This window comes from Ceratotherium simum, chromosome 29, assembly GCF_057802395.1.
Source record: "Ceratotherium simum simum isolate JZ-2026a chromosome 29, ASM5780239v1, whole genome shotgun sequence".
NCBI classification, from domain to species: domain Eukaryota; kingdom Metazoa; phylum Chordata; class Mammalia; order Perissodactyla; family Rhinocerotidae; genus Ceratotherium; species Ceratotherium simum.
The window spans coordinates 15,406,694-15,419,009 of NC_141928.1; the positions used below are offsets into that span (position 1 = coordinate 15,406,694).

Sequence of the window (12,316 nt, forward strand, 5' to 3'; positions counted from 1 at the left end):
GGATCCGAACCTGGGCCCCCAGTAGCGGAGCGTGCGCACTTAACTGCTAAGCCACGGGGCCGCCACTCTCATGGCGTGAGAGTGGGTCCTTGGCTGTCACACCCAGCCCTTCCTGGCCACCTGGCCCTGGACACTCATGTAAAGGACCTGTCAATTGATCCAGGAGCTGATGGCAGGGCACACAGGTTTACCCGGGGCCAGTCACTGAGCCCTCTGGGTCTTGGTTCCCTTGATTGTAAAATGGGGAGAGAGCATTAAACTATTATTTAGATGTCACCACACCACATCCCCAAGAATATCACAAAGCCTTCTCAATAGGAATTCCACAAAGAAAGTGTCCTACGGTCAGAGGCTTGGAGAGTTCTGGGGTAAACAAAGGCCAGCAGGATTCTTTGCTGCAGGACTTCTCAGAGCCTTTAAAATTGCTAATGTAGATTGGTACTGTACAAATGGGCATAAAGTATGCAGCCTTTTTCAAAACTCCTTTTCTACAAAGTATCTCCCCAGATGGCCATTCCATGGAACGCTCTTGGGCCGACTACGGTTGCAGATATAAGGTCTAACAAGGATGTAACAAGGAATTTAAAGGGAACTGGCTGGGGGCTATGGGAAAATCTCACTGAGGGCATGGTGGTTGAGATAAGTTCTGAAGGAAAAAGAAAGGGCAAAAATAGGGTAGGGACCTTCAAATAGAGGGGACCATCCAAGCAGGAGCCCAGAGGTGGGAGAGCCCTGGGCATACTGGGTCCTGTTTGTTCCCTGGAGAGAAGAAGGTGAGTCTGGAAAGGCAGGATGGGGAGGGCCTAGGGGTAAAGAACACAGCGAGGGTTTTTTAAGGTCCTTGAGTAAAAATAATGGCTTCCTTGTCTGAGCACTTACGGTGTGCCGGCATTGTGTGAAGCACAGTTCTTACCCCTATGAAGCAGGTTCCCCTGGATCCCTCACTTCAAGGCCCAGGACAAGTTAAGTGGCTGCCCCAATTCACACAGCTACTAGGTGGCGGGGCAGCGACTGGAAGCCCCCAGCACATTAATTTCAGAATCCATGCCCTTAACCACTGTGCTTCCCCATCCAGAGCTGGGAGGGGCAGGGCGGAGCCCACTGCCACCAACATCTTCAAGGTGTGGAGAAAAGCCAATGATTCCTCACCATGTGAAGCCTTCTCTCTATGCCTTGGTTTTTGATTTATGCTCCATCGGCCAGTACCCCCCAATATGTACATAGGTCATTAGTTCTAAATATTCAAAAGGAGTCTTTTCAACCATCCCTCCGGGAATGGGCAAGAAGGTGCCAAGACAGCAAGTTGGCACCAACAGTAACATGTGGCCGAACCATCAACATCCTCAACAAGATTTATGTTTCCCAAGCACGTGGCTGCTGCTTGATTTATGGGGCCCGTGGAGCGATTCTAAGAGGGAGCAGACCTCTCAAGGGAGGGACGCATCGTCACCATCAAACATTTCAATAATCCTCTCAATCGCAGTAAAGATGGCACCAGGCCACTTCCTGCCCTGGCACAGGAAAGGAAGCGAAATTGTTTGCCTTAATTCAATTAGGTAATTAACTAGACAATGCAAGGAGACATTCCAGCAAGGATATAAATACTTAAAATCCCCGCACTGGTTGTGTGGAGGATGTCAACAACAGGAACTTGGCTGAGGGGAGTGCTGAGGGCGGCGAGGTGTGTCCCAGCTAAATACAACAGCGGCAGGCAGCAGTTCATAATGATGGGCTCCCACCCCGTGCCAGCTCCATGATAAGCACTTTACACGCGTTACCTCACTCACGCCTCAAAACAGCTCGGTGATGTAAGTGTCACTATTACCCTCATGTGACGGATGAGGAAACTGAAGCCCAGGCAGTGAACAGACTTGCCGGAGGGCACACAAGGGAAGGGACAAACTCAGTTCTGCTTTCAGACCTGCATCTTCACCCACACCTTCGCTCCCTTTCCAGAGGCACGCCCAAGATAAAGGGGCTCTAGGGATGTTCTGGTCCAAATGGGGAAACTGAGGCAGGATTAGACACCTCCCCGCTCCCCAAGAGTCCTGACTGCCAGGCCTGGGCCTCCCAGCTGACCTGGCTGCAGGGCTGCCACAGAGAACCAGACAAGCAGGGAGAAGTGATTTTGCAATCCTGTTTGCAGAAACCTGGCGGCTGTCCTCCTGGGGCCGGCTCTAGCCCCACTTCCTCCGGGAAGCCCCCGTGACTTCTCACTCTCCCCACACACCAACCTGTGGCCTCTCCAAAGGCTGGGCATGCTTCCCCCCTGAGGGTGGACCCTGGGGGTTCGCAAGAGGGAGGGAGGAGCCGAACCTCAGACTGGTTTGAGTCCCTGTCCACTCTGCCGTCACCCAGCAGGCCTGCTTCAACAAACACTCACGCCAGCGACATAAACTGCAGAAACAGCTTTAGTGGAATGTGAACGCCATGCAAAGGATAAACTTCAAGGGTCTTAAAGAAATCTTGCCCTCTATTATCCCTTTCTCTATTCATCACCGTGGCTCCTTAAAAACCCATATTCGAAAACCTTTTGGTTTGGCCGATTTGAGTCACTGTGTATCTTTACAAGAAAAATAAATACGCAATTCACATAGTCTCTTTAGCTCAAACCTTTCCATACCCAGAACTGCTTTCACCGGAGTCTATAAGCTCTGGAAAGGGGCAGTGGCCAGAGTATCCCAAGACCAATGTGAAGTAGACTGAGAAGATCCTCGATAATATAAGGCAAGAATAAGTCTGAACAACTCTAGCATTTACTGAGTGTTTACAATGTGCAGGCACTGTACTGTGTTCTCTGGCTCCACACCTAATTTTAACCTAACAACAACCCTAGGAGATAGGTATTGTTATTTCCAATTTACAGATGAGAATACTAAGGATCAGAGAAGTGAGGTCACTTTGTTCAAGGTCACACAGCTGGTAGGAGGAGCAGCCAGGACTCAAGTCTGTTTGATGGACCCCAGACCACCCCCCACCCTTAGCCTTTCTGCAGTTACCTCTGGGGTGGGAACAAGTTGCTGTCTCCTCCCCCGCCTCCCACTCCAAGCCCAGGATTCAGCGGCCATCAACAGATCTCTGCTCCAAATGTGAATCAACACCTCACTGGTCACTCCTCTCAAAGAGAAATGCCCCCTGCAACTGTCCTGCCTTGAAGGTGCCTTCTGGGGAAGATGGGAAAGGAATTAACATCAATATCCAAAAAGCCAACAGCTACAGGGGATGGAAAGAGACAGGCCCAGGACTGGCTGTCTGTGAGACCACAGCTTCTAATGTGCCCTTCCCTCACGGAGCCTGGATACAGCCACACCTGCTCACCTCTGCTCCCTCTCTCTGACTGCTCAAGGCCCACGTTGGAGGGGGAATACAGGGGATAGTGTCATTCTAGAAAAGAACCCCCCATTCATCCCCTTCCTGCTCCTCACCTGCTTAATGACACAATTTCTCCGTATTTATACTTTCACATCCCACAAGAGTCAGCCCAGCAGCTGGAGGGCAGAGAAGCAGAAGCAGAGTGACTGTGGAGTGGGGAAGACTTTCATTCAGACTCGAGCTCTGCCTCTTCCCAGCTGGGTGAACTTAGGCAAGTCACTCGTCCTCTCTGGGTCTCAGTTTCCTCATCTGCAAAATGGAGAGGACACCAGGACCTCACAGGTCTGTTGTGAGGACCAAAAGGGCTACTACTTGGAAAGTCTTGAGCCCAGTGCCTGGCCCATGGGAAGTACTCGAAAGTGTGAGCCACCAGGTATTATCATTACAGCCCAGAGAGGTCCTGCACCTTGCTCAGGGTCACAGAGCCAATGTGAAGCCAACACTAACACCAAGTTCTGGCTCCTGGCTCTAGCTCTTTCTCGACACAGAGCCACTCTCCTGGGAACCTGTGAGATGGCACAGCCCAGGAGCCTATCACGGCCCAGTGGTTTCCCCAGGCCTGCAGTTCACAGGCCAAGTACAAAGTTCCAACCAACAGGTTTGTTTTTCTTACACACACGCAAAATCGACAAGTGGCTTAGAGTGAAAGTTTCCAAACCTTGGCATCCTCCCCATCCGGAGGTGAGTGGTGACCTCACCCCTGTGACTAAGCCGACGCCAACGCCAAGAGCCCTCTGCGGGAACCCGCAGGCTCGGCGCTGCTGGCTCCAGCCCTAGGAGGAGCCCAGGCTGCAAAACCGGGATCTTGCAGAGCTGGGAATCCCCGATTTTGGAGCAGAGAAGCAGGGTGCTTCGGAAAAGTAGAGTGCTGTTACAGCCAAAGACCAGGATGGGGCTGGAGATCCAGGTTCAAGTCCCGGCTCCGCCATGAACTTTTCATGAGGCTTTGGGCAAACCCAAGCCTCTGTCTGCCCAACTCTAAAAGGGGTGGACTACAGATTTCCAGTGGTGTGTCCAGCTCAGATCTGGTTTAGCCCCGCTCCTGCCCACCAAGGGCTCTGGCCTAGCTGGGGAAGGAGCAAAGAGTTAATAAAGGCATAGGTTGCAGGAGAGGGCACTGGGCACTAAAATGTGCAGAAGAGACCAGCGCTGCTGAAGCAGTGGGTGCAGGCTCCCTAGGGGAGCTGTGGCCTAATGGGTGGGAGGTGAGGGGGGTCCTACAGGGGGAGGGGTGGAGTTGGGAGGAAGATAAAACTGATCCTGGTGGTCTGGAAGCTTGTCAGGGGCAAGGAGCACCATATTGGAGGCACTAGAGCAGCCTGTGAAAGTTTCAATGAATCAGGCCGGGAGACGAGAGGAGCATTCCCCAGAACCTCAGCCCTCACCTCCTCTCCACTTAATTCCTCCCACCCCGGGGAAGACAGATAGACACACAACCAAGAGCACCTAGACTAAAAACCAGAAAAAGCCAAGAAACCCAGATACAGACTTTGCCCCACAACTGGCTCCTCCCAGAACCCAGAGGCAGCAGAAAACGGGCTCCTCCCTCTTCCATGGTGCCAGGTTCCAGAAGCAGAGGTGGAGATGGGCAGGGTGTCTTCTGAGGATTTAAAAAAACCTGCTCCACCAAACACCATAAAGTGACACCTGTAGCAAAGCTGGAGGAACACACCATTGCACTGCACCGTTGACAAAGCAGGTAACTGCTGAGCTCTGGGATCCTCGATGGCTCCCTGCTGCCCACAGCATCATGTTCGCATTCTTTACTGTGGCATTCAAGGTTGTCAATTTGGGGTCCCGATGGTACTTCTCTGCTTCACTCCTATTACTAGCCCCCCTGCCCCCACACCCTACAGCCACCTACAGCGTCCCTCTGTTCCCCACCCCATCGTGAGCCTTTGTCCCTTGGGGCTTGGATCTGTCCTTAGTCTTCTCAATGCCTTTGCTGCTTTGCTTAATAATCTACCCTATTGTTTCAACCAACCCCCTTCCCTCCCGTAGCCTGTCGACTTTAGACTTTAATTGGGCTCCACCTTAAGAGTAAAGAACGCAGACATAGGGGGTCGGGGAACAGACTTGGTTCTGCCACCAAATTTTGGATACAGCCTCAAGCGAGTAATTGGGCACGCGCCTGCGCGTCCTCGTTGATAAAGTGGGCAGTGCGACCTCTACCTACGTCATCGGCGGCCGAGCCACTCAAGTGAGATAATGGAGCCAAAGGGCTCTGCACAGCCTCAAGTGTGACACGAACCCAAGGGATTAGGATGTCTATTTTTAACTCCCCACATCCTGGCCGAAAAACAAATCCCTCACACACCCTGCAGATCCCTATCAGGGGGGTTGGCAGAGCCTTTTGGGAATTCTCTCCTCCCGGAAGCGGCGCCAGCGTTGATGGCTTTCCCTCTGCCGGGAAAGGCTCATAAGGCCCTGCTCCAGCCAGGGCCAGCTTCCATTATGTCTGGCTGGGTCCTCACTGCCCCTGTCAAACAGCCATTTCCTGGTTGACTCAGTTGTCACATATTCTCCGGCCAGTGACAGCCAGACATCTTCCCAGCCAGACCAAAGATGCTGAGAAGGGTCGTTCATTCATTTACTGATTCATTTACCCCCACATTCCCTCTCCTCCCCCTCTGAGGAGGTGGGGCCTGCTCTAGGGTCACCCAGAGGGGTCGACCATGAGGCACCTGTGGCAGGATGCTCAGTCTAGGGGTAGAGACAGGTAAACTGAGAAAGCAAAAGTGAGCAGGACATTCAGTAACAAAGGCTTGATGGGAGGCTACGGGGCTCCAAGGGCCCTTGCCAGCCTCCAACAGGGCAAGGGACTTGAGCAGCATTTGAACACAAAACCAGACCATCATTGAGCTCGCTCCTCTCCCCCCAACACCCCCAGCATCCCTCAGACCTTTTGCCAAGAGGGATCTTGAATAGGTAGCAGCCACTGTGACCCACAGGGAGATGGGAGCTTCCTACTTCAGGACAGGACCCCGTCACCTGGCCCACCTCTGTGGTGTGGGCTAAATTCATGAGGACGTCTGCCCATTCTCCTGGGTCCCACTTTGCCCACCTGCCACTGCCTGAGTTCACTCTCATGAACTGATACAAACAGGGAAAATGACCCCAACACAAGAGTTTCAAAGAAAAAGAGGCTCCTTCTGAATGGGGAGCCCTCAATCCAGAGAGCCTGCTCTTGTCTCCCCACTCCGAGCCCTGCCACCTCAGAGGCCTGGTGGAGTGTGGTGAGCACTGGGCTGGGAGAGAGAGAAGCCAGTGCAAGCCCAGGGCCGCCTCTTTCTGGACACCTGAGCCTAGCCAAGCACCTCCTCTCTCACATGGGGACTGAGAGAAGGGCTACATTAAACAAGACTCTCAGAGTGAAAGCACTTTACCCACCTGGAAGTTTGATATAAATGTTTTGTGGTTTAGCATAAATTCTTTGTCCACATTTTTGCTCTTTCCCTGTTGGCCTCTGGGGCTCAACGACTCTCTCTGAACTCAGGCACAGACAGTTTTTCTGGAGGTTCTGACCTCAAATAACTGCGCAACGCTCGAAAAGTCATGTGATCCCTAAGTGCCTCTGGGGACATGTCTGTGGGCCCCCAACACAATCCCAACGGCCCCTGTGGACCCATCGCAAGGACTTTACAAACTCTCTTATGAATTCTAGAGACTCAGGTGAATTTGGACATGCTCGTTTGAGACCTGAAGTTCAGCCTACAGGTGGGGGAGCTGGTGAGGTGCCCTTTTCAGACCTGCTTCCAGGCCTCCCCAGCTTTGACGCCACAAAGCCAGAGTGACCTTTTAAAAAAGCAAATCAAGAATGATCCAAAGGAGGCAGGACAATCTTTCCACAAACCAAAGGCCTCTGTCTGTCTGTCCATTGGCTGGAGCCAGCCTAGCCCAGAGTACATACTGAGAGGACTCCACCTGTTTGCAGTGGGAAGCGGGGTGCACGCAAAACACCCTTAGCCAGGAGCAGAGAAACCAAGCCCAATTACAAGCCAGTCCAACTCTACAAGGCTTTAGGAACATTTACTACACCAAAGGAGGCCTTTGCCAGGCTCCACCCACTCCGTGGGCACAGAGATGAGAGGTAAGGCCAGGGCCTGGCCCACAAGAAGTTCAGAGCCCATCTTGGGGGACAGGCAAGCTGATGACAAAGTGTAAAGCAGGCAAGGCCGTCGATAGGAGCTACAAGCCAGGACCGCACAGGGCAAAGGCTCACCCTTAGCAGAGTGATGAGAACAAGTGGAGTGACATTTGTGCCAGACCTGGAGGGGCAGGAAGAATCTGGGCAATGAAGCAGTGGCCGAGAGAGGGGGGCGTCCAGGAGTCACAGGCAGAGAAAGGAAACAGGCCTGAAGGGCAGAGGGAGAAGAGGCGAGGAGGAAAGTTGGAGCAGGCATGGGGCCGTGATTGCCAAGCCAGGGAGCGTGGGTTTGATCCCGTGGGTGGGTAACAGGGAGCCACCCCCGGAGAGGTAAGAAGACGCATGATGGAGCAGGGAAGCTGAGGGCAGGTGGCTGGCAGAGGCTGCGGTTAACAAGGTCCTGCTTTAGGAAACCAGGCTGCTGGGGGCCTGTCCTGGACATGGAGAGCAGGCAAGCCGATCCCCTTAGCCAGCTGCTCCGCTCCAAGGAGAGGTTATAGCCATCTATGCACAGACACCAGTTGGGAGGGGCAGGACTCAAGGAAGGCTGGGGATGCCCAGGGGAGAGACATACGGTAGCTCAGGAGGGAGAAAAGAGACTATTACACATCCTCCTGGTCCCTCAGCCAGGGCTATCCTGGGGTGAGAGTGGGCTCAGCTGGGTTGGTCTCAGAGCCCCACACTCCCACTCAGCTCCCATCCGCAACCCTAGTCGCTCCCACCATTACCTGCCTGCAGTGTTCAGAGTGCAAATACTGTTTAAGTCCCAGGTCAGCAACCTCACTCCACCCTGGGCTTCCTCCTGCTGCCCCGCTCCCTTCCCCAGCTCCCTGAGCCCCCTGGACACTGAGCCCACAGAAGCCTTTCTGAATGGTTTCATAACAAGCCTCAGTGCAGCACTCCACCCTCCAACCCAACCCAACAACTCACCCACGGACCCCGCTCTCCAGAAATGCAGGAAAAAAGTCTAACCTGTGAATGTCAAGGTTGGAAGGAAACTCAGATACCTAACTAACCCCCCTCACCTTTACAGAGAAGGAAACTAAAGTTTTGAGAGATGACCAGCCCTGCCCAGGATCACACAACCCAATGGTGGCCCAGTCAGAACCCAGGTCTTCAAGCTTCCAGGCGAAGGAGGGCTCTGGCACCAAAGCCACGTCCAGGTGGGGTAGAAAATCAATGAGCTGCGAGATACAGTGCAAAAAAGGCCTGTGCTTACTGTCAAGGGACCTGGGTTCAAGTCCCGACTCCACCCTCTTCCCCATGCTCACAGACACTAGAGTTCTGGACACGTCACTGCAGCTTCCCGGACTCCAATGACCTCTCCATGAAATGGGTGTTTAGTGATTCTGTGCTTTCAGCAGGATCCCCCAGGATGAAGGCGCAGCTCTGCTCTGTACACAGCAGAGCTAGGAGGTGGGGATACTGCTGAGGCCCGTGCAGGCGACAGCTTTACCCCTCACTCCTCCCGGCAGCCAGCCAGGCCCAGCCAGCCTCCAGCCAGACATTTCCCCAGAGCTGCCCACGGACCAGCAGAGCAGCCCTCCGGGGGAAGGGGCAGATTTCTACTGGATCTAAAACACAGATGCACACATGGCAGATCCCCCCACTCCCCTCCCCCAGAAGTTCAGGCACAGCACCTCCTGTCTGGGAGGTCAGAGGCCTTCATGGGGCCACAGAGGAGGAAAAGGTCTGTTGGAGAGGTCCTGCCCACCTCTCCTGAGTCCCCACCACCCCAAATGAGAAATCTGAGCACAAGGGCCTCATCCAAGGTGCACCAATCCTTCTAGAAGGCAGAGGCCAGAGGCCTGGGGGTGGCAGAGGGAGGTGAGCAGGGCCTCCTGGGAGCCACGGGCTGGCTGCCATGCACATCCACTTATGGCAGGAGAGGCCTCCCCAGGGCAGCTCTGTCCTCTGAGGGCCTGCCCATACACTTGACATCCACCCAAGTGACTTCCACAGCCCATTCAGAGACAGCAATCACCCCACCAGGGGGTGTCACATCATGCCCATTTGACAATTGGGAGAAAGCCCCAGAAGGCAAAAGTAACCAGCTCAAGAGAGTGAAGCCAAGACTTGAATTCAGATCTCTAGGAACCCATACCCCACATTCTCTCCCTAAGTGTACCTTAGGGCTATGGTTCTCAGACTGTGATGTGCCTGAGAACGGCCCAGGGAGTTTTACAAAGTGCACATTCCCAGGTCTGGAGTGCAGATGAGAAATCTGCATTTTAACAGGTACCCCAAGTGACAGTGATAAAAGCATTGCCAGCACACACCACAAACCCAGGCGCGCACACACACACACACACACACACTCATGCGCATGCATGCTAGCGTAGGACAAAAGTAACGATTACAAGCACAGGCTCTAAAGGCAGATGCTGGGTTTGGAATGCAGCCCAGCTCCTTACAGGTTGTATGACCTTGGGTAAATCTCTTAACCTCTCTAAACCTGTTTCCTAAAGTGCAACACGAGGATACGAAAAGAATCAACCTCATGGGGTTGTCTTAAGGATGCAAGGAAATAATACCCGTAAAGCCCTCAGCACAGGACCTGGCATATAATAAACACTCAATAAATGTGCTGTGATCATTGCCAAACTCAGTTCAGTGTGTTGAATGCCTAAGGGAAGGAACAGAATGCCAGGCACCAGGGGACCACAGTGAATAATTGAGCCGGTAAGAGATGCCTGAAGGGTTGTACTAGAACCAGTGCATAGAAGTAACAGGGACACAGATCTCTGCTCCAAACAGGAAGAATTCTTTAACAGAATGGAGTTACCCAGTCATGAAACCAGCTGCCTAGTGGGCTGACTGTCACTAGAAGATCTCAGGAAAAAAGACGAGATGTTCACTGGGTAGAGACGCAAGCACCAGGGAAGGAAGACTAGAGACGAGGTGGCCTGGATGGTCTTGAAGGTGACTGTGAGCCAGGTTTTGCAGGTGAGCCCCTCTCCCTATCACGCTGGTTAATTCATGCATTTGTAACATCCCTGATATTTACGAGACTTTTACCTCCAAGCATCCAAAAGGGATGGGAAGAGGTCAGCAGAAGACAGAAAGCCTATTGTGCCTTCTGAGTAGTTCATGATGACAGGGAGGGGGATGGACGGGGCTGCCTTAAATCTGAGGCCCACTGAAATCATATGCCTTAGAGGGTATGTGCATCTGTGACTTTTCTCAAAAGGGCTATTAAGAGGGGCTGGTCCACACCAACTTTTGAGAGGAGGGGAAACTGAGGCACAAATGGGCTGGGCCCTTCAGGCAGCATGAGGGCCCAAGCTCCCGGATGCAGGCTGGCAGCCCAAGGCTGTTGTCCTCTGAGCCAGGTGCCTTGCACGCCTTACCTTGTAAAAGCCTCATGACATCCCCCTGGGTGGGACCTCTGAGCTCAGAGAGATCAGGAAACCTGCCCAAGCACACACAGCTAGTGAGTGTTGGGGCTGGGGTTTGAACCCGGATCCTCTGGGCTCCAGAGCTGGTGTTCGGTTTGGTTTTTAACCCTCAGGTGTACTGTCTTAGGCCAAGAAAACCCAGAAAGGAGTCTGGCTTTGATATTGAGAAGAAATAATGTTAAAGATGATGATCCTCACAGGTAAAAATCTATTCATCTACATTCAATCAAAATTAAATTCAAATCCAAATTAATTTCCCCTCTAAATAGCAGAAGAGGGCAGGAGGAGAGGGGTGCAATTTCCATATCACTCAAGCCAGACAGCTCAAGAGAACGGACCATCCGGAAACCAGAAAACCCCACACTCATTCCCAACAGGCTGGAAAATGGAACCTAGAGGGTTTTGATCTCTATTTCCACCCTGCTTAGCTCCAGGTGTTTTTATGGAGGGTGGGGTTCCAGGCAACCCGGGAAACAGAAAAGAGACTTCACTTCAATGACCCCGCCCCCCCTGAAAATTGAGGAGTGGCTACGGGTTGAACAAAACAACACTCAAAACGTGGGTGCCCCGGGGTGCGTGGCTCTGGGCAGAGAAGAGGGGCTATCCGATCGCCAACCCCCAGGACGAGCTGAGGGGGGTCTGAAGTTTTGGGAGACCACGGGAGGCTTGAGAAAATCCCCACTTCAAGCCCCACCGGCTGCTGGCTCCAGCTGGGGGTGCCTTCCTCCTGACACCCCGCGAGGTTCTCTGCCAAGGACCCAGCGATCTAGGCAGGGCGCACAGGAAAGTTCAAAGGGTCGACGCACCACGCAAAGATCCCTGCCGCACAGGGGGCTGTGGGGTACAAGACGAGTAAGTAAAACAAAGTCATGGCCCCCTCCTCAGTCCGGCACCCCGTACCCCCCATGAGGGCCCCCAGATCTTCTCGAATGTCGGGTCCCTCTGGGACCCCTTCAAGTCCCCGGGGCCCCCTCATACCGACTCGGGGGCCCTATATCTTACCTTTACGCGCCAGCCGGGCCGCTGGGCGCTGCCATCCCACAGGCGCCGCAGCCCGAGCGGCCCAGGGCGAGGGTCACGAGGTGGCGGGGTCGCGGGGCGGCAGGAAAGTTTCCGGAGCACCAGCCAGGGGGAGCGGAGCGGAGCGGGCCAAGCGGGCGGGGGCCCGGCAGAAGCGCGCTCCGGCCGGCTCCGCGCGTCCGCCCGCGCCGCGGCGCTCGGGCACCCGGGCTCCCCCGGCCACCGCCGGCCCAGCCCCGCCAATCGCAGGCCCCGCCACCCGCAGCTCCGCCCGCCCGGCCGCGACCGACCGGAGGCGGGGAGCCGAGGGGCGGGGGCTCACCTGTTTGGCCAATCGACCCCACTATACCACCCCGCCCCTGCCGGACTGGGCAGGTCC

At 54.1% G+C, this 12,316-nt stretch overlaps 1 protein-coding gene across 1 annotated transcript in view; it reads right to left on the reverse strand.

The window, feature by feature from the left end:
* DAB2IP (DAB2 interacting protein) overlaps positions 1 to 12,063 on the reverse strand; it is a 169,612-nt gene extending 157,549 nt beyond the window's left edge. The window contains exon 1 of the mRNA XM_014782113.2: positions 11,920 to 12,063. The gene's annotated coding sequence lies outside the window, so the exon portion shown is untranslated. The remainder of the gene's footprint in view (positions 1 to 11,919) is intronic.
* Between the last annotated feature and the right edge of the window lie 253 nt (positions 12,064 to 12,316).